The sequence below is a fragment of the Ictalurus punctatus genome, chromosome 11 (genome assembly GCF_001660625.3).
Source record: "Ictalurus punctatus breed USDA103 chromosome 11, Coco_2.0, whole genome shotgun sequence".
Classification (NCBI taxonomy): Eukaryota; Metazoa; Chordata; class Actinopteri; order Siluriformes; family Ictaluridae; genus Ictalurus; species Ictalurus punctatus.
In genome coordinates this window covers 14,083,970-14,105,802 of record NC_030426.2, presented here as the reverse complement: position 1 = coordinate 14,105,802, position 21,833 = coordinate 14,083,970, and the positions used below count along the sequence as shown (strand labels likewise).

General features: G+C 36.1%; 1 long non-coding RNA gene across 3 annotated transcripts; it reads left to right on the top strand.

Annotated features, from left to right (window-relative positions):
- Positions 1-10,407: 10,407 nt before the first annotated feature.
- LOC128634021 (uncharacterized) lies at positions 10,408-19,834 on the top strand. 3 transcript variants are annotated; one of them, XR_008397222.1, is made up of 4 exons: positions 10,408-10,499; positions 10,767-10,814; positions 11,546-11,900; positions 19,371-19,834. It is a non-coding gene; the product is annotated as an uncharacterized LOC128634021 (long non-coding RNA). The 3 variants fall into 3 exon arrangements; XR_008397220.1 differs by having other exon boundaries at positions 10,767-11,596; positions 11,780-11,900; XR_008397221.1 differs by having other exon boundaries at positions 10,767-11,900.
- The last annotated feature ends 1,999 nt before the right edge of the window (positions 19,835-21,833 follow it).

Here is a 21,833-nt window from a genome sequence, read left to right as displayed (position 1 = left end):
ATAGTAAATGACAAAATTTCCCCATGTAAAGGGTTTTCTCATGTCACCACAAACCATCTGCTTTGGATAGCAAGTCAGGAATTTAGAAAACATACTTTAGTTTACAAATTAAGCAAAGCTTAAATATGACATTGAACAATTTCTTTGCACAGCCAATAATTTTCAAAGTCCTCAATTGGCAAAACACTAATGAAATAATTGTCTGTGCTCATATTGTAATGAAAAGATTATTCATGGTAAATAAAGTTATGTTTTCTACTGAGTTACTACTCAGTGATTACTTTTATTTATTTTATTGATTTATTTATTTTAACTGTTTAATGTTTACCCAAGTGTGTTAGTTACAGGATGACATCTGTAATAAAATATATTGTGTGTCTCGGTAATGAAATACTTGCATCCGTATGGCTATAAATTGGCAGGAGCTGAGGGAGTTTCTAACTCCTCTGAGACCAGATGTTTGTGTTAGACATCATGATATTATCAGATTATTGGATCATGCATTGATTTATAGAAAACTACAGTCATGATATTGTGGCTATATCAGCTTGTGGGATTGTGCTTTTTCTTTTGATTACCATTGTTTTCTTTTTATAAGTTTCCATTAAAGACAAGACATAAATAAATTTATAGAAACTATGTTTTAGAACTTCTTCTAGGGCATCCACCACTTCATAGTTGACGGAAATATTTTCTTTTAATTGACTAAATGCTGCATGTCAAATGCAAGAGGCGATAAATACCTGTAAAATCAAAGCTGTCTATTTGGTCCAAGAAAATAAGATCAGACTGCTGTAGGGTTTGTTGAAAACAGATGGTAATGCAGGTGGAAATAAAAAAGCAGAGTCGTACCTGCAATAGATGGAACTACTCCACCTCCACATGTAAATCTTATCTGGGCCACACAGAGCTATACTATATTCACAATTATAGTATACTGACAGTTCTGAACAGTCAATTGATCTTCAGTATCTTTTGATTCTCTATACAAGTTCTAGGAGGACTAATAGCATTTAGCTGACTAACTAATGTTGCTTACTTATTTACATTCAGTTATCTTGAATGTATGTAGGAAAGCTGCATTACAATGTTCTGATCCTCAGAAGTAGACATAGAGGAGGCCTAATAATGTGGTTGGCCACCAATTACCTAGGAAGGGGTTAGGTTTTTATGCACAAGTTGAATGATTCAGGAAATATCTGGGAGGTGCATGACACATCAGAAGCCAAAATATTACAGAAAAAGACACATGACATTCTTTGGTGTGGCTGAAGGGATCAGAGGCTGTATTTTGTCTAATCCATTTAGCAAATTCTCTTAATTAGACATGGGTACATTGGAAAGCCAAGAATCAATGGTTTGTTTTCATGCTTGTATGTAAGATATTAAATGCAAAAAAAAACTTAAATGAAGTTTTAATGAAAAAATTCTTGACAAGTGTTGCAAATATCAGGAGCAAAGTACATTTGTTAAAAAAGCACAGTAAAGCTTTTATTGGACACAAAGCTTATAGCCATTAAAAAAAAAAAAAAAAGAACGGTATCATCAGTTACAGATTATATATATATATATATATATATATATATATATATATATATATATATATATATATATATTGCACCAGGCTTTGAGAAAATGGTATAAATGGAGAGAAGTCCCAGCTATTCAAAATCAAATGACAATTGGTTTTATGTTTGCAATAATAATAATAATAACAATAAACTTTATTTAGTAGTTGTATTTATAGTATTCACTCTGGTTTAATAATGAATGAGAGAAAAAGGCAGACTTGACAGGCAAATGCCTTATAGCAAATAGCTTTGAGAATCCTGGGTTGCAGTTTTATTTATTATAAATCTGATTTAAGTAAAATCATACTGGCCTCATTTAACTAGATATTGCTTTTATATTGCCTCACAATATCATATCATGTTGTGTAGTCTAATAGTTATTGGATAAAAAAAGCAACAAATGTATATTATTGCTTTGTCTGAAATTTGCCAAGCCCACTACATTTGCATATCCTTAGCTGGAACATCCTGTTAACATGCCTCAACAAGACCACCCTGATAATGTGTTTGTACCCCCTTGACTTCCCCATCAAAAAAACCATAGAACCACCCTGCTGGTCCTCCAAACTGTTTTCAGTGGGGATGTGATGGCAGGCAGCCATAACTGAAAGCAGAGGCCAGGTGGTGTTTCACAGAAAAATACAGTAGTGGATTTATTTGGCTCCTATTCAATCTGTAAAATTCTGTGCGTCTTTTCTGTTGCTATAGACACAGCTTAGCTTCTATGGGAAGGTACAATTTTACTGATGTACACTGTGTTATAATAGGAATTAGTTGATGTAAAGAACCTTAGTTTTGGGAATGAAACTTGTCCAGTATCATTTGAAGCTATACTAAGCATAGGTTTGTTATTTTTATTTGCAACAAGTTTCAAGGAATTTGCTTGATCCTCTGACTGGGTAGATGTGGATGTTCTCTAGACCTAACCAAAAGACAGTAAGAAATTCTGTAAGATTTTCTTGAGCCATTTTCTCCAAGCCTGCATTTGATATTTGTATGAGATCACTATGTATATACTTAATATCTACTTTATTAGGAACACCTTTAGACCTGAACATTTATGCAGTTATCTAATCGGCCAATCATGTGGCAGCAGTGCAATATGAAATATCATGTAGATGCAGGTCAAGAGCTTCAGTTAATGTTTACATCAGAATGAAATAGAGTATTTCACAACCTGCTGATCTTCTTGGATTTTCACACACAAGAGTCTCCAGAGTTTACACAAAATTGTGCAAAAAGCCAAAAACATCCTGTGTGCGGAGGGTCTGCAGGCTGAACCACCTTGTTGATGAGAAAGCTCAGAGGACAATGACAAGACTGCATTGAGCTGACAAAGTCTATAGTGACTCAAATAATCACTCTTTACAACTGTGGTGAGCAGAAAAGCATCTCAGCATGCACAAATTATTGAACCTTGTTGTGGATGGGCTACGACAGCAGAACACCACATTGGGTTCCACTCCTGTCAGTCAAGAACAGGAATCTGAGGCTATCATGGGCACAGACACAGAAACAGGACAGTTGAAGATTTAAAAAAAAGATCACATGGTCTTTTTCTATTATTGGATAACTGCATAAATGAGCAGGCATACAAGTGTTCCTGTTAAAATGACCAGTGAGTGTAAACTATAACGTATATTTAGTAGTCACCAATTAAGAGTTTACCAGTAAACCTTGTGTTTGCATGGATAGTCAGGTTCAAATGCCCACCACTAGGAAGTGCTTCTATTTAATCTGTTACCAAAAAGAATATACTATTCTCAGATCTTCAAAGTCCAAAATATAGTGTTTCTATTGGCTGAAAGCATGACATGCAATAACTCATGAGTCAATATCAAGTCTTAAATGAGTCAATATCATGTTTGAGTTCTTAAGAGACAACAACTTAGGACTGGGTGGAACAGCTAAAAAAAATATCACGATATATTGTTTCATATCATTCGGTATAGATAATTATTGATAAATTTAAATCTTTTTTAAACAAAGACCAGTAGAAAAAAAGGTTTGAATTTAACCACTGCATTTTTTATTTACCCCTTTATTAAAGCAAACAACACATAATTTTAGTTTTAACAGTCAAAAACAAAATAGAATTTAAACAAATATGTTCTCTTATATCACATATGAAGATTCAATAAAGAAACTCTTGAACTTAATAAATAAAATGTTACAAAATGTGTGTAACGTAAAAGTGTAAATGAAGAACAATCAAGGCAAACTTTAAGGGAGATCAACATCGCATTATAGCGCAGAATGTGACTCCTGGTTCTCAGGTTTTGTCTTATCACAGCAAACCAGTGACTCCATTTCCCAGGATGAGAACTGTTACAACACAATGTCTTTGTGAAGTATACGCTCAAGTTGCTATTGTCTCTGTCGTTACCAAGCCTTACTTAGTATTGATATTTTGGTTTTGACTTTGTTTGCTCCATTGACCTCGATTCTCTGCCTTGCCTGTTTTGGACTGTGTGCCTGATCATATGATCCTTGTCTGTTTAACGTTGTACATTTTTGCATTACCCTTTGGACTTGTTTTTGGATTAAACTACCTAACCTGCACTTGCTTCTGTCCGTGCTTCCTTTACTTGACAGGTGTGTGCTCAGCCTGTTAGCATAGTTAGCCTATCCTTGTATAAAACTTCCACTTTAACACTTATTTCCGGATAAGACTCTGCTGAAGTCCACACCTGACGAGTCAAGCTCCTGCTCTGAAGACTCTCACTGTTCTCTGTTCTCCCCAGAGCCGACATTTTAACAAAAAACACAAAAAGCGGCAAAATCCAACATTTCCTCAGAGTCACACGCATTGTACTTGTATGTGTGCATGCACACGACAAGTCTCTCGCAGCTTGTTTCTCCTTGGCCAGGATGTGTTGGAGTTTTTTTTGCTGTTTTTTTGGGGATTTTTTTTTTTTAAGCAAAGCTTACACACAGTGTGTTCAGATGTTGGTCAGATGAAAAGAAAGAAAAAAACTGCCACAATGGCGAGCTGACGTCCTTCTTTATTCACAGTCTTCTCGGCAGGCTCCGAACTCATTCTCGCATGTGTTCTGACGTCACATGGTGTTGATGCATCCGAACCCCTCAGATACACAACTTGTTATGGCTGTTTTTTTTTTACTTGTAGCACACTCCTTTATCAAGGCATATGATAGGCTGTTAATGATCCAGGGACGGTGCACGTTTGAGGGTTGTTCATGCAACCAAACATTATGTCAGTTTACATTTTATCGAGCATTATACCAAACATTTTATCTATCGTTACCAATAAAGGTGTATTGTCGATAAATACCGATACCGTTTTATCGCCCAGCCCTACAACATCACTAAATAATGTTGAGTATACATGTGTGATTGAAATTGGAATGAAATTCAAATAAAAAAAAAAAAATGAGATCACAACAATTTAAAAGCAAGAAGCAATAGGAAAAAGCTTGTGCCAACTCTAATCAAACTGATATGTATACGTTCAACAGGGAAATGATGTAGTTTTAAAGTTCTGAGAAAGCTTTCTCCATATTGAGGTCCTGCATTCAACAATATTTTTTCCCTTCATTTTTGTCATAGCAAAAACATTTAAATTCATGAGGTTATATTACCATGGATGAATTATGGATGTCACCTAATTATTTATAACAGCATCTTATTAATCCATTCCCAGAGAGGTGAACGATTCCCATGTGAGGGTTGAAATCTAATGAAGTTTATTTGTTTAAAAGCAGTAGGATGATGATGCTCGTCTGTCTTTGTCCAGATGTTTTGTTTTTATTACAAATGATGAACACTTCACAAACACTCAAACACTTCACTAAATTGATATTTATAAAGGACAGTAAAACTGCAGTTTTATTGGTTGTAAGTTATAGGAATGATAACATGGAAGAGCATACTATCTGAATCATTATTAGCTGTAGTCTTTAAAAGATTACAAACAAGACTGTATGTCAGGCCCAGACACACCAAGCTGAATGTTGACTGTAGGGTCCCGTAGTTTTTGTGGCGTGTTCCACACCATGTTTGCTGGTGCCGCCTCATTAGTGACTGTTTGAGGGATTTAGCATGTTGAATTAGTAATGAATGTCAGTACTGCTCTTATTGGCGGTTTAGAATGTCAATACAGAAAAGCTAAAGCAAACACAAGTTAATAACACTCTAAAGAGGGTACACACAGAGGATTGTTCAAGTTCTGCCAATCTACTGTATTTCTTATACACAAAAAAAGGTTTAGTACTTTAAAATGTATGTTTCAAAACTCATATACTAGACTTTTGCTTAAATATGGTTATTTGATATGTTGACCATGTTGAGTTGTACACATAATCAACAGAACTTGTTCTGTATTTGGCTTTAGCATTTGCCTTCTACAACAAACAGACCAGCAGGAAAAGTGGGATGCTAAGAAGAACAACTGCTTTATTTTAATTCTACAAAATATGTGATATCTCTATTTGATGGGAAACTATAGTACGTTAAAAAGACATTTTGTTGCTTAATTTCTGCACTATTATATTAGAAACTGGCTCATATGCATATGTAATTTGTTTCTTCTACTGTTGTCATCCTTAATAGTAGGCGATGTAAAAGTCAGGGATTCCAAGCAAAAGAAAACATATATAATTTGCAACTAAACTAATTGGCAATTAAATGCCATTATTTTGAATATTTATCACAAAAAGTTATATTATCTAAGGATTTTTTTTTATTAAGTAAGTATTCTAGTAAGGATTGTGTGTAGTCTGCCATTATTTTTTGCTTAGCTTGCAATGAAACCCATTAATCTATAGTTCTGATTAATGGATGAATTTATCAGAACAGCACTTTTAGTTTTTTCCCTTGACCTCACACATATTTTTTTTTCATTGATAGAACAGTGATGCAGAACAGTTTGTGTTGCTCAGCTGTATTAGCTGATGTTAGTATGTTCTCATACTAACTCAAAGCAATTTAACACATCAATGGTCAAATATAAGAAACGCTTGCTATATATTGCTATTACATAAAATATTGTACTTGGAAGCAGTAGATTATGGGCTAAAATGACAGACGGAATATTGTTATTGACAGGATTGCACTGGCTGAATTAACTGAAGGTCAAAGTAAGACTTCTACTTTCCCATGCAGATTTTCCATGCAGTTGTTTCCTTGCCGAGTACAAATAGCGCAAGTGTTACCTTGTACCCATGACCTAACATCTTGACCTTATATCTTATAAAAGTTCCCTGCTACACCACATTCGTCCACTTCCCACTCTTGTCTTATAGACTAGTTGAAGATTCAAAAGCTCTAATATATAGTACTCTAAATCTTTCTTGATAATACACCGGTTTTTGTTATTGTTAAATCTACACTATCAAATGAGATGTAAGCAATAACAGTGCAATATAGACAAAAGCTTGGAGGAGCTTAGCATAGCATTCTTGCATACAGAGAAAGACCCTGAGATACTCTCAGTGCCTGCTTCTGGGTCTAAAAATTTGAGACCCATGACTTTGGGGGACAGTGATGAGAGTCTGCCATCAGAGCATTCTGATGTTCAGATCCTCTACCAAATACAGCTACCTAAACCATTTCATAGTGCATCCACCCAAGTAAATGACTGAGTTATTCCACAATATACCAATTTCATCAAAGAATGCATTGAATAAGCAACCCGATTAAAGAAAATTCATAATGGCTCCAATGATAGATGAAGAAGCATTAGGGTTGAGATCCATGCCTCCAGTAAATATACAAGTTGCCTCATGAGTTGTACAGGCTGATTAAGCTCTACATGTAAATCCACACTATGTACAGCACAAATTTAAAAGATCTGTCCACTGGGTTTTACAGTTCATTTACATTTTTGCCAATGACCACAAATACAAGATTCTGTCCTACAGTGATACCAGACACAAACTGATTGGCTATAGTAATTATAACAGTGAAACTGCCACTAGTGAAACAAACATGAAGATGCATAGGCCAAAGTACTTGACAAGGGTCTTTTTAAATGATATTTTATAATTCAACAGAGGCAGGTGGAATCCATTGTGGATCTAAGGAAGCTAAATGCCCCTTACTGTAGTTTTCATAATTCTATGTACTCATAAAAAAAACCCTGAACCTTTTGACTAAAATGGACCTAGCGGATCATAATAAAACAAAACATTCACTTCAATTCTGTGGGGTGAGGTACATTTAGTGCTTTATAGGTCACTAGTAGTGAAATTTTACTGGCAGCTGATATAATGTGGATAAAATAGGGTTATATATTTATGCACCTGTTTGAACAGTCAGTTTGAAGGTTCTGGAAAAGCACCTCGTGCCTCACTGAGTAGGCACTACCAGGCATCAATCGTTAACTGATTGCAGGTTGCATGAGAGAACATAAACTTCAAGGACAATGTTGAGGTAGGGGGTGCTGTTCCAGACAAGGTCTTGTACGTGAGCATCAAGGGCTTGTGTGCAGCTACAAGAAACCAGTGGAGGGAGATGAAGAGGGTGTGGCATGGGTTCTTTTGGACAAATCATACTCACCACATGGCTGTTTAACTAGTAAGTCCAATAAACATGGTAGTAGGAAACTTTGGCACTATGGATCTCTGTCATGTGTGTCAAATTGTGCAGAGAAGTCAGTTACATAGAGTGGACACTGCCTTACAGTACTGGGATTCGTCACTTGTAGCTGGCTGGTGGGGCTTCCTAATGTTGCATAGACAACTACACAGCCTTGAGCAGAGAAGGCTTGGCAAATTTTGCAGAAGCCTTCAGTGTTCATGTTGTCAGTGATGTCTGTTGGCATGAAATTTTCACCAGACATCAGTATTAACTCATGAAATCAGGAAATACAAAGAATTCACACCATTAAGGTCCATCCATCCATCCATCCATTCATCTTCTACCACTTACTCCTTTTCAGGGTCATGGGGAACCTGGAGTCTATCCCAGGGAGCATCGGGCACAAGGCGGGGTACACCCTGGACAGGGTGCCAGTCCATCGCAGGGCATTAAGGTCCATGAATAAAGTTATTTGTAATAAAGCGGAATGACACAGGAAATAACTATTGAAGACGCTAAGAAAAAGCAGTTCTCCAAGGCAAGGAACCAGCTGAAATCCCACTACTTTGCATTCAGCATTATTTATGTAATTTTCTCACTATAAATCCCCTCCAACATGGCCACTTTCTGTGCATACAATTTGCACATGCAAATTAGCATTCTTTATTGAGAATCTATTAAATTAGGACTTCTTATTGTAGCCTCCCTGCCATCAGACACAGTGAAGGAGGTGTAATTAAAACTGAACTGTTAGCACAATGTTAACTGTGTTAGATTGTATTACAATAAAGCAGCTCAAAATAGTATAGCATTGCTAAAGTATAGAGTTGCACTTTGTACTGTCTCAGTTAAGGAGATGCACACCTCAAATGATTACAATTTTGTGCACATAATCTGTAGCATCTGGTCTCTGATGTTTTCCATCCATTTCTGCATAGTAATTTTCACTCTTGTTATGCTTTGTTACCTTGTGTTATGAGTTCTGTTGTACTTCCATCTTTAGTCAAAGTGTTTCATAAATCTAAATACTTCTCAATATCTCATTTAAGAAACTGCCATCCATTTAATTAAAAAGTTAGTCACTTTCTACGGTTTATTTGCAATGTGTTGTAAATATCATCCCAGGCATACTGTAATTATAACATGTCTCATTAAAAGATTGTCAAAAAAAAAAATCCTAGAGAACTAAATAGCAAAGCTTTAGCATAAACATACCACTGTTTCCTTACTAGTGAACCACTTATGAAGGAGCTGACTCCCCTTTGATTCAATGCCTGAAAACACACCTAGTGCATTATCCCTTAAACAGAGGACATGTTTGAGTGAGCAAGAGCACCATTTGCACCAGTGACAAAAGTCTGAGTGGTTTTGCAGTTTTATTAGGCTGGTGGCTGGTCCACTTGGTCATGGCTCTCCTTCAAAATGTTAGCTGTAATGATGAGATAATAAGTAGAAACTGTCTAATATCACCACCAGACGCCACTGTTGGTTTCACATTACAACATACATCTGGAAATATAGTACTGTCTCTGAAAGAACAAATTATAAATCTTTCTGCATAAATAAGTAACATTAATATAGACCAATTACAAAGACTGCGATTAAGTCTTGAGGAAATTTCAGTTGCTCCACAGATAATTAAGGTGCTTTATGACCAGTTCTGCATAATATAGTCAGAGCTCCAAAACTTGTCACGCAGTGAAACAATTTTCATTACTTATATGATCACAGATAATCATCAAATAGTACATAGATCAGTGTGTACCAATTTGGTTTTCAAGTGGTATTAAAAAATGGCAAACTGGTATTAAACAATAGTCAAGCAACTGCTAATAAGGCAATGGTGGCTTGGTGGTTAAGGCGTTGGGTTACTGATTGGAAGGTTAGGCCTTCAAGCGCCAGGGTTGCCAAGCTGCCACTGTTTGGCCCTTGAGCATGGCCCTTAGCCCTCTCTGCTCCAGGGGCACTGTATCATGGTTGACCCTGTGCTCTGACTTCCTGGCATGCTGGGGTATGCAAAGAAAAGAATTTCACTGTGCATATGTATATGTGACCAATAAAGACTCATTAATAACTTAAAGGCACAGTCAGCATTTTTGTTACCTGAAGCTAGCTGATTTGAAAATCAAAATCCAAACAAATAGAGCCTTGCCTCTCAGTGTTCTCTCCAAAGCCATTCTCCTAAAAAACTTCCTGTCAATACCTGTCTGAATTGACAGGAAGTGTGATCAACATACAAGTACGTTTTTATATATGTTAGTGACTCATTTGTGTTTTCACCTTTCTGTTTTTACAGAGCCTGGGTGCCACAAAGACCGAGTTTTCCATCTGAACAAAATGAGATTTGAAAAGAACTTCACAAATGACAAAACAAGTGTTCAGATTTAGGTGTGCAGAGTCTATCTTTAATCTGCTTTGTGGATATGCTGAGTGATAGAAAAAAGACATTACGTGTTAATGGATTTTTTCACAGCAGATGTTACATCTCCTAATGGGTCGGTTGTAATATGAATGTACATTGAAATTATGCTCTTTAGTGCAGCCGTTTGGTTTTGTAATTGTACGCAACCTCGAATACAGCTGCAATTTTGATTTACTACGATAGAACTTGCATTCAACTTGTGCAACTGGCTGCTTCTTGTTTTCTATTTACAGAGAAAGTTAGCCAGAGGCAATGGGTCAAGCCCAGACGAAGCTTCTGAGGTACTGTACATGATATGGTCCTTCAAACTGCAAATATGTTTCTGCAAATGTTTTATGATATATTTACATCAAATAAGTAAGTATATGAAAATTGCAAGGATCATTAAAGTTAATAAGAATTAATACATACACACTAAAGAACATATTTACTTCACTGTTGACATGGTTTAGTGTTGTATTAACACTAATTAAGCACAAAATACTGGACAACTCAGAGTGAATACTGAGGAGTATTTTCAAATTCTTTGTTCCTGAAGCAGTTTACATTATGATCAAAATAACAGTCGATAATAGACATAAATAGCATTACTTAGGGGCTGTGTCTTCTTGTAATCTATGTACAGTATTTGCTTGTATTTCCTCATTTGTAAGTCGCTCAAACATCTGCTAAATTAATAAATGTAATATAAGTGTAAAATGTTCAGTATATATCAAGGTTGATGCATTATACTTTGTCTTATTATTAATAACAAAACTTACCTGCATCAGAATGCTTAGCTAAGTACTTAATAACTAGCATATTAGCACATAGCAGAATTGTAAAAAGATGGGGTTAGATTACATACATTGTGGAAACATCTTTCAGAAATGGCTTTAAAAGCACCCTTCTTGACTTAATACTGAAGTATTTATGACATGAGTTCCTATTATATCAAATAAGTAGATGTTTACTATGCTTAAATTTCTGTAATATTTATTAAAAAAAAATTATTTTACCTTTATTTTATCAGGAAGTCCCACTGAGATCAAATGATCTCTTTTACAAGAGAGACCTGGCCAAGGTAGCAGCCATGCAAACTCACAATAAAAACACAACATGTACAACATGTCTTTAAACAACGAAACATTTGGCCAAAAACAATTACACGTCTCCTTCACCACATTATTTTTGATTGCCTTAAATTCATCAATAGATATAAGAGTATTCAGATTTGAATATTTTTGCAATTTCTTCCATGTCCAAGGTGCATAATAGGAAAAAAGGAGTTTTCCCCAGATCTGTCAGAACCCGGGGTACATTAAAAAGCAACATCTGGAGGAGTGCAAGTGATAACTACCCGAACTAAGGAAAAGAAGGTTAAAAAGGTAGGGTGGAAGTTTAACATGTATAACTTTAAAGCTAAAGATATACCAATGCTGTTTTCTACGTGTAGTCAATGATGTCCAACCCTCTAAATCATAAAGAGTGCAATGAGTAAGAGACTTTACATTGGTAATAAAATGCACAGATGCATGATACTCTGACTCAAGGCTCTGTAAAATAGAGGTAGCTGCATACATATACAATATATCACCGTAATCAATCACAGGAAAAAAAGTAGCTTCCACAAGTTTTTTCCTGGCATTTAAAGTGAAGCAAGATTTATTTTTAAAATAAAAGGCAATCTTTATTTTGAGCTTCCTAACTAAATTAGCAACATATAATTTAAATGAAAGCTTATCATTTATCCATATTCCCAAGTACTTGTATGAGGACACACTTTCAATGGATTTACAATCGGACATGAAAATGCTAGTATCATCAAGCATCTGTGAGCAAACTTTTGAAAAAAACATAAACTTTGCTTTCTGTGCATTTAAAATCAATTTGAAACCCGACAGAGCATTTTGTAATGAATTAAATGCAATCTGAAGCTCTTGCACTGCCTGTACTATGGAAGAAGCATATGCATAAATAACAGAGTCATCTGAATACAGGTGTAATTTTGCTTTGATGTCCTTTCCAACATCATTTATAAAAATAGAAAATAAAATGGGTCTCAAAATGGAACCCTGAGGAACACCTGAGATTAACTCAAGAAAATCTGCTCTATGGCCATCAACATAGACACACTGGTATGAAAAATAGTTTTTAAACCAATTTACAGCCTTGGAACTGAGACCAGCATTCTTAAGCTTGTCCAACAACAATTTGTGGTCCACTGAATCAAACACCTTAGATAGATCCACAAATAAGGCAGCACGGTGCTATTTTCTGTCCAATGCACCAATAAGGTCATTTGTCACAACCATTGCAGCAGTGATGGTACTGTGACCAGTTCTAAAACCCGACTGAAATCACTTAAAACAAATTTACCTGAGACTCAAAAAGCTTAGCTAGTATTGGAAGTTTGGAAATGGGACAATAATTGTTCAACTCTGAAGGATCTCCACTTTTTAATAAGAGAAAAACATAAGCAGCTTTCCAAATTTTGGGTATAAAATTAGACATAAGACACAAATAAAAAATATACGTAATGGGCTCAATAATATCTGCTGCTAGCTTTAGGAGATAAGGATCCAAATTGTCTGGACTTGCAGACTTTGAGGTCAATATCTTTCAGAGCTTTATAGACTTGAGCAACTGAAATAGGTTTAAAATCATACAAATCCAGATTTCCTTCACTTTCATTAGATACGGAACATGGTACAGATATATCTACATTTGAACAGATCCAGCAGAGTTAAAATGTTTGTTAAACTGATTGACCATAATGGCCTTGTCCTTAATTTCTTCTGAGCCAACGAATATATGTTCAGGGAGGCTTGGAGCAACACATCTGCCTAAGAGGGATTTACTTGATTTCCAGAATATTTAAGATTTTTTTTGTTATTTTTAATTTTTAAAATTTTTTTTTTTTTTTTTTAGGTTTTTTGTAATATTGGTGGTTAATCAGCAGAATCCACAAATGAGGCTGAAATGTGGGTTCCAACATTTACACCCAGCTAATTGTCAACATATACAATACAATGGTATCTAATGCCACAAGTAATGAGAGTTTGAGGAACCTAAATATAAAGATTTAATACATTTCTAAAATTTTGTTATTTATTTTTTGCAAATAATCTGGTGTATTCTGACTGATGCAAACTGAATTATTTATTCTTCTTCTTTGTTTAGCTTTTTTAAAACAGTAGGAATAATTAAAACAGCTATAGTCTTCCTACATAATTATGCATTTACATAAATCCATTTATGCAGTAAAAATAGAAGACTCTGAGTGGTTTGATCGACACTCTGACAGTAAGAGCAAAACCTGCAGACAATTCACCGACTCCATCCACCTAGCAGTGCTGAGAAACACTTTACTCTCTCTCTCTCTCTCTCTCTTTCTCTCTCTCTCTGTGTGTGTGTGTGTGTGTGTGTGTAAGTGAGTGTTCTCTGTTTGTGACATATAGCACTTGTGTAGTTATGATGTTAGTGTGAGCTGCACAACAGTTGCACAACTAGTGCTGTGTGGATGTGTGCGTGGGTTGAGAACATGTGTGTGTGCTTGAGTGTGTAATAAGCCTACTTCAGAAACGACCCTGATTTAAATAGAAGGGCTGCATTGCTAAAAAAAAAATTTTTCCATTAACTTACTTAACAAACTGTATTTTCAGAAAAAGATGGGCTAAAATAATTTGTATACAATAATCATATATATATCATATATACAATTATATATATATATATATATATATATATATATATATATATATATATATATATATATATATATATATATATATATATATATATATATATATATATATATATAATTTATATGATTTTTGGCAGACGCCCTTATCCAGAGTGACTTACATTTATCTAATTTATACAACTGAGCAATTGAGGGTTAAGGGCCTTGCCCAAGAGCCCAACAGTGGTAGCTTGGCAGTGCTGTGGCTTGAACTACTGACTTGTATGTATGTATGTATGTATGTATGTATGTATTTTATATTACTTTTTAAAAAATGTATGTCTCATTGTTCATTAATGCACTATGATGAATGCATTTCTATTTTATACTACTTTTATTATGTCTTTATTTCATCAACTTGTTCATAAACTAGGTCTCTCTTCTTGTTTGAATTCTTTATTGTTGTAATATATTAGGAAAGCAGGAAACCTTTTTGTTCAGGTGTTAACCTGTTGGCCAAACACGCATAGCACATGCCCTGAAGGATATTTTGAGCTCAAATATATAGGCACATTATATTTTAACATATTTTCCCCCCCAAAAAATACAGTGCAAATAAAGATTTCACAAGTATTCTACTGAATCTTTAAACACTATTTTTATAATATTCTGAACCCTAACAGCGCAAGAGAGATTAATAGCACTGTCTCTTCCAGTAATGTCCATCAAGGTTGGGGTCTTTAGAAGATCCCTCCTCCATGCACAACATTTCAAGCTCCTTAAAATTCTTTGGTTTGTGCATGTGGACACCGTTTTCAATTCAGATCCCATGTGTTTGATAGATTGAGAGACTCAGATAATTATTAAACATTTTGTACCACCACAGCCATTTCTGTGTTGATTTGGATATATATGTGATCTTGTTGAAAGATCCACCCACAACTTGTATGCTCTTGTTTCCTCTTGTTCCAGACTTTTGAAACATGTAAGCCATTTATGATTAGATGACCCTTTTTGGCACAAATACAAGTATAGTATAGTGCGATAATTTTCTTTGCATATTTCAGATTGTTTGTAAGCTGGGGTCAGAGCAGAGAGGGTTAAGGGTCTTGCTCAAAGGCCCATCAGTGGTCCAAACATGTGATCAGTAGTGCAGAGCCCACTGAGCCACCACTGTACTGAATGGCTTTTTTATTTTCAGGAAATCGAGAAAATCTATCCATTCATCCATTCATTTTCTATACCGCTTATCCTACGGGGTCAAGGAGAACCTGGAGCCTATCCCAGGTAGCATCATGCACAAGGTAGAGTACAACCTGGATATGGTGCCAATCCATCGCAGGGCACAATCACATACACATTCACACACCCAATCATACACTACAGACACTTTGGACATGCCAATCAGCTTACCATGCATGTATCTGGAATGGGAGAGGAAACCGGAGTATCCGGAGGAAACCCCCGCAGCATGGGGGGAATATGCAAACTCCACACACACAGGGCAGCGATGGGAATCGAACCCCCCACCTTAGAGGTGTGCCACAGTGCGCCCTGTTTATATTATTTAGGGGTGCAAATAATTTTGGGAGCAAAATACTACTGGGTTTTACAAAGTTCTTATAAGAATGATTTTTGGGAGATATTTTAAATATGATCGTTTTTGAGACCATTCTTGAAAACTCTTAATTATCCCGTACCTACATGTTTGTTTAAACAGATTTGTCCAGGAGTAATTGAACCACTTCTAAATATAATCAATTCTTCCCTAAGCACTGGCTATGTACCTAAATCACTTAAATTAGCAGTTATTAAACCCTTGATTAAAAAACCTGATCTTGACCCGTCTCAATTGTCCAACTATAGACCAATATCAAATCTCCCCTTCATCTCTAAGATTTTAGAAAAGGTTGTAGCAAAGCAGTTATGCTCGTACTTAGATAGGAATAACATTCATGAAATGTATCAGTCAGGATTTAGACCTCATCATAGCACAGAGACAGCGTTAGTTAAAGTAGTAAATGACCTTCTACTGACTTACGATCAGGGTTGTGTCTCGCTGCTTGTGTTACTCGACCTTAGTGCAGCTTTTGATACTATAGATCACACTATTCTACTTGATAGGTTAGAAAATGTTGTTGGTATTAAGGGAACAGTCCTCTCCTGGCTCAGGTCTTATCTGACCGATCGTTATCAGTTCGTAGATGTTAATGGTGATTTCTCCATGCGTACTGAGGTTACTTTTGGAGTTACACAGGGTTCTGTTTTAGGCCCACTGCTCTTTACTTTATATATGCTACCCCTAGGTCAAATTATTCGTAAACATGGAATTAGCTTCCACTGTTATGCTGATGATACACAGTTGTATGTTTCAGTGAAGCCAGAGGACAGACAGAAGCTTAGTAAAGTTGAGGATTGTGTAAAGGACATTAGACATTGGATGTTAATTAACTTCCTTCTACTTAATTCTGATAAAACAGAAATACTTTTATTAGGCCCACGTGTAGCTAGAAGTAATCTTTCTGATCACATGGTTACTCTGGATGGTCTTTCTGTTTCATCATGTACAGCAGTTAAAGACCTTGGAGTGATTATTGACTCCAGCCTATCATTTGATGCTCATGTAGATAATATTACTAGGATAGCCTTCTTTCATCTCAGAAATATTTCTAAAATAAGAAACATATTGTCACTACATGATGCAGAAATACTAGTTCATGCATTTGTCACCTCTAGATTAGATTACTGTAATGCCATACTGTCTGGATGTTCCAGTAGGAATATAAATAAGCTCCAGTTAGTCCAGAATGCAGCTGCTAGAGTCCTAACTAGAACTAGAAGATACGACCATATCACACCGATATTATCAATACTGCATTGGCTCCCAGTAAAATCTCGCATTAATTATAAAATACTTTTATTAACCTATAAAGCACTAAATGGTCTCGCACCACAATATCTAAGCGACCTTTTGGTTTTATATGATCCGCCACGCCTACTTAGGTCAAAAGATGCAGGCTATTTGACGGTACCTCGAATAGTGAAGGCTACAGCAGGGGGAAGAGCTTTCTCTTATAGAGCCCCACAGTTATGGAACAGTCTTCCTATTAGTGTTCGGGACTCAGACACAGTCTCAGTGTTTAAGTCTAAGCTTAAAACGTATTTGTTTACTCAAGCCTACCCTGACTAGATTCTGTTCTACTACTTCGCAGTCATAATTATCTTTTTTCTCCCTCTCTCCTTTCGCCGAGCCCCATACGAATTTATGGAGATACTAGAGATCCAGATCCTTTCTGCCTCTGGATGGAGCTCAAATCTTCTTTAATTCCAGACTGCTGGGACTACGGCTGCTCCTAACGCCATACAGACTTCATATAAATCCATAATGAACTTTTTCACACTAACTGTTGTTACCCAGATGAGGATGGGTTCCCTTCTGAGTCAGGTTCCTCTCAAGGTTTCTTCCTCTTAAAACATCTTAGGGAGTTTTTCCTTGCCATCGTCGCCACTCAGTGGCTTGCTCAGTTGGGATAAATTCGCACCTTTAATATCTGTATACCATGTTGATATTTCTGTAAAGCTGCTTTGAGACAATGTGTATTGTAAAAAGCACTATACAAATAAAATTGAATTGAATTGAATTGAATTGAATTCTAGACTGAACAGTATGTAAAACATTTCTAAACATAGTGAATAGCCCATGTTTTCATTAGATATGCAGGCCCATACCCAAGTGAACTCAAGCAAATTTACTTTGGTGTTCTGCACCTAATGACTTTTGTATATTTAATGGATTTGCCCCAAAGCTGTTCCTACCCACTAGATTTTATACCATTCCATCAATTCCAAATCTGGAGCATTAGATACGGTATATGATATGGTTTTACATGAATTCACAAGGGAATAAGCTGATCAAGAAGAGAACTGCTTGTCATGTTTTCAAAAATGTATGGCATTGTTTCAGTCCTGAACACATGTGAGCTCCACACACAATATGCTGAAGGTCAGATTCTTTAGCAGTCAGTGTTTCTTTCCAAGTGCTTGCCAGAAACTGCTTACTGTCGGTCCACAGGCAGTAAACATATTTGTTTAAATGTGAAGAACAGAGCTCCAATGAGAGGCTTTTCTCTCCATTAGACACAATATTCAGGAGTTTCCAGAGCAGAAGATGGACAGCAGGCTTCTGACAAGTTTGAGACAATCCTACTAATTTGCATTTAAACTGTCTCTGGCAGAAAGGAAATTGACTATTGAACAACAATATATGCTTGATGGACCCACACAGAGTATCCTCGCCTGTATGGGTGAAGGACAAAGAAAATGTGATGTGTGTACTTCTGTGTGTCTGCTTGCATTAAGATGCTAATTTGTTTCTTGCATGTCTGCCATGCTAACACACATCAATTCTTTTTAATTGCCAGAATTTAAAACATACTCATATAATGTGGTTTCAGTCTGACAGAATTCTATTTACATTGCCAACAATTATGCTATTATAGCTCTACTGACAGACTATTCCTGAGCAAACAATCCAACAAAATTCATTATATATCACATATAGTGCCCAAATGTTTAGTATCACGCTCCCTAGACATTCAGATCGTTTCCATACACATGCAGTGAGAGAGAATGGTGTACAAAATGCACAAATAAAAGTTTCTGGAGGTCTTGAAGAATTTAGAACAAACAAGCCGAGTCATTATGCAAAACAAGGGACATTCTTCTTCCTCCACAGACAACAAGCTTTGTAGCAATTGATGAAGCGAGGCCAGACATGTGTGCTGAAGGCAAAATCCAATATAACAAACACAAGGGTCAAACCCACACAAAATCAGACTACTACTACTACAGGCAAGACAGAAGTTGGATAACAATAAAAACAGGCAATGGTTGTAAACTAGTTACTAAGGGCTAAGTAATATTATGCATAAATATATATATATATATATATATATATATATATATATATATATATATATATATATATATATATATATATGCATAAGGTTCAAAGACTGTATGTTTAATACATAAGACATTTGTGAGAGGAGCAGAGAAGATAGTATATCTTCTAGATGATAGAAGTGTGTATATAAAGTATGTGCTGCAGTCAATAATTGATATAATTGACCGTAATAAATCCATCCATGTTCTACCACTTACTCCTTTTCAGGTTCACGGGGAACCTGGAGCCTATCCCAGGGAGCACCGGGCACGAGGCGGGGTACACCCTGTGTGCCAGTTCATCGCAGGGCACAATCACATACACACACTGACACTCATACACTACGGACAATTTAAACATGCCAATCAGCCTACCACGCATGTCTTTTGACTGGGGGAGGAAGCCGGAGTACCCGGAGGAAACCCCCGCACACATATGGCCCTGGCGGGACTCGAACCTGCCAGGAGGTGTGAGGTGAACGTATAAGAATTCACCATGAACTTTTCCACATTTTATAGTCTTTTATCCAATCATGTGAAACTGTAACTGCGCATAGTTGAAGTCCATCCAATTAATTACAGAATGTGATTTCTGATGACAACTGGTTGCACCTGAACTAATTTCACACTAGGGATATGTACTTAATCATTATTTGTAAATAAGTTTGCAAATGAGTTTGACTTTTAATCCCACTATAATATTTTGTGCAGATTCATGACATATAATCCAAATCAGATCCATTTCCAGGTTGTAACACTACAAAATGTAAAAATGTTCAAGAAGGGTGAATACCTATGCAAGCAACTGAATATTTAGCAAATGTAGTAAAAGTTCAATGTAAAGTTCAGGGTCACATTTCATATTATTGTAAGCCTATACAACATTGACACAACGAGATTAGAGAGACATATACTACAAACCAAAGGAATAATACCCCCCAATTCCTGACCACAGTGACAGCAGAGTGATCACAAAGGTACTAGAGATAAATTTCAAATAAAGACCAAACATCCCATCTTGTTTCCATCTTGTTTCAATGTTTCTTTATTTCTTTCAACACAAATGACAAAGCTTTAGTTCTCTTATTCATCATTAATAGTTAGAAGACAGTTGACTTCATTCACTTTTAAGAGGTTAAACATGTTACAGTGTATCCTTGCTGTCATCCTGTAATGGCAGGGAATAACTGTGGAGGAATACTTAAAGCAACCAAGCAAAATCAAGGCAGAAATACAGTACTATACAGATGTGGGAGAGTCTGATATGGCAGGCAGTTTATTAGTCACTGTGGAAGGATGGTGGTTAGATTTTTACCTAAGTAGAAGATGAAGGTGATCCAGATTGTTAACAGGAGGTCTAAACTCCTTTAGTTCAACTGCAAAAGATTCAGTGTTAATGATGATGCTCATATACCTAACCTTTATGTAGGTGCCCATGTCCTTGGAGGTGGTTGTGTCTAATAATGGCATCATTTAAATGATACACCCTGAGCAGTGTGCCAGCTACTCTGCTTGTGTAAGCTGTGGTGTTCCCCCACACATTTGTAGCAACCTCAGCCTTCTTGCTGTTGGCTACAGAGTGAAACTAATAAAATAAGCATAGGCCTGAAATTAGGTTCCAATTATGGAACTGTTACAGCTATAAGCAAAAAATATCTTCACAAAAATGCCATTGGCTTATTTTTATCTTATCATTTTTCAATTTGCTAAATCCATTTATCACTCAATTAAGCTAAATTCTACATTGGAAACCCAGGCAGCTTAAACTATAAAAAGTGTGGAATTCAAACAAAATATTACTACCACTCTACTGACTAGGCTATACAATGATGAATTAATTAATGAATAAATTAGGTTTTATACAACTTTGCAGGCTCACACATTCACTTGCTTAGCAATTCTTTACCACTGCACCTCATGTTTGTTTAAAAACAAAAACAAAAATACAAAAACAAAGCAAAAATATATTATATTCATAGGATGCATATTCAGACCTCAATATTTATGCTCCAGTAAATCCATTTATCAGTGCTTCCTTGATGAGGGTTTTTATGTACACCATGAATATACTTTGCTCATGGTCAACATACTCAAGAGTTGATTAACCCTGATCATAGAAATTCTAATCTATTTGTTTGGATTTGCCCTGATAGCTCTGTAACTGATAGTTCTGGATATACCATGCCAGCTTCACTGAACTCAGAGTTCAAGTTAAAATTGTGGGTATACCACCTCAATTGATATTTGAAATGGTTGAGGATATCATTATTACACTGGTGCTGGAAAACCATCCTCACAAAGATAGGTCAATGCAAGTGGGAGATTTTTTTTTCTATGCTATGTCACTCAGTTCTCAGCATACAGCATGCACAGATTCGAAAAAAAATCTGCCAGTGGCTTCTCTTTAAACCTCTGTGTACAATCGTTTAAAAAAGTTTTCCTGTGACCCCACTGCTACAGCTTTGTGACCCCCATGGGGGGTTGCAACCCCCAGGTTAAGAACTGTTGGCATTGCCCATGTGCATGACAGTGGCATCTTACTAGCCTTGAACTATGATTCTGTAATGCTGGGGTTTGCAGTAAACAATTGTAAAAAATCTGGAACTCTTAAGGTTTGTATAAACGTTCCATGATCAGTTCTATGAATCAGAAAGGGTTCAAAAGACACACTTAAACTCCCTTTAGGGGGCCA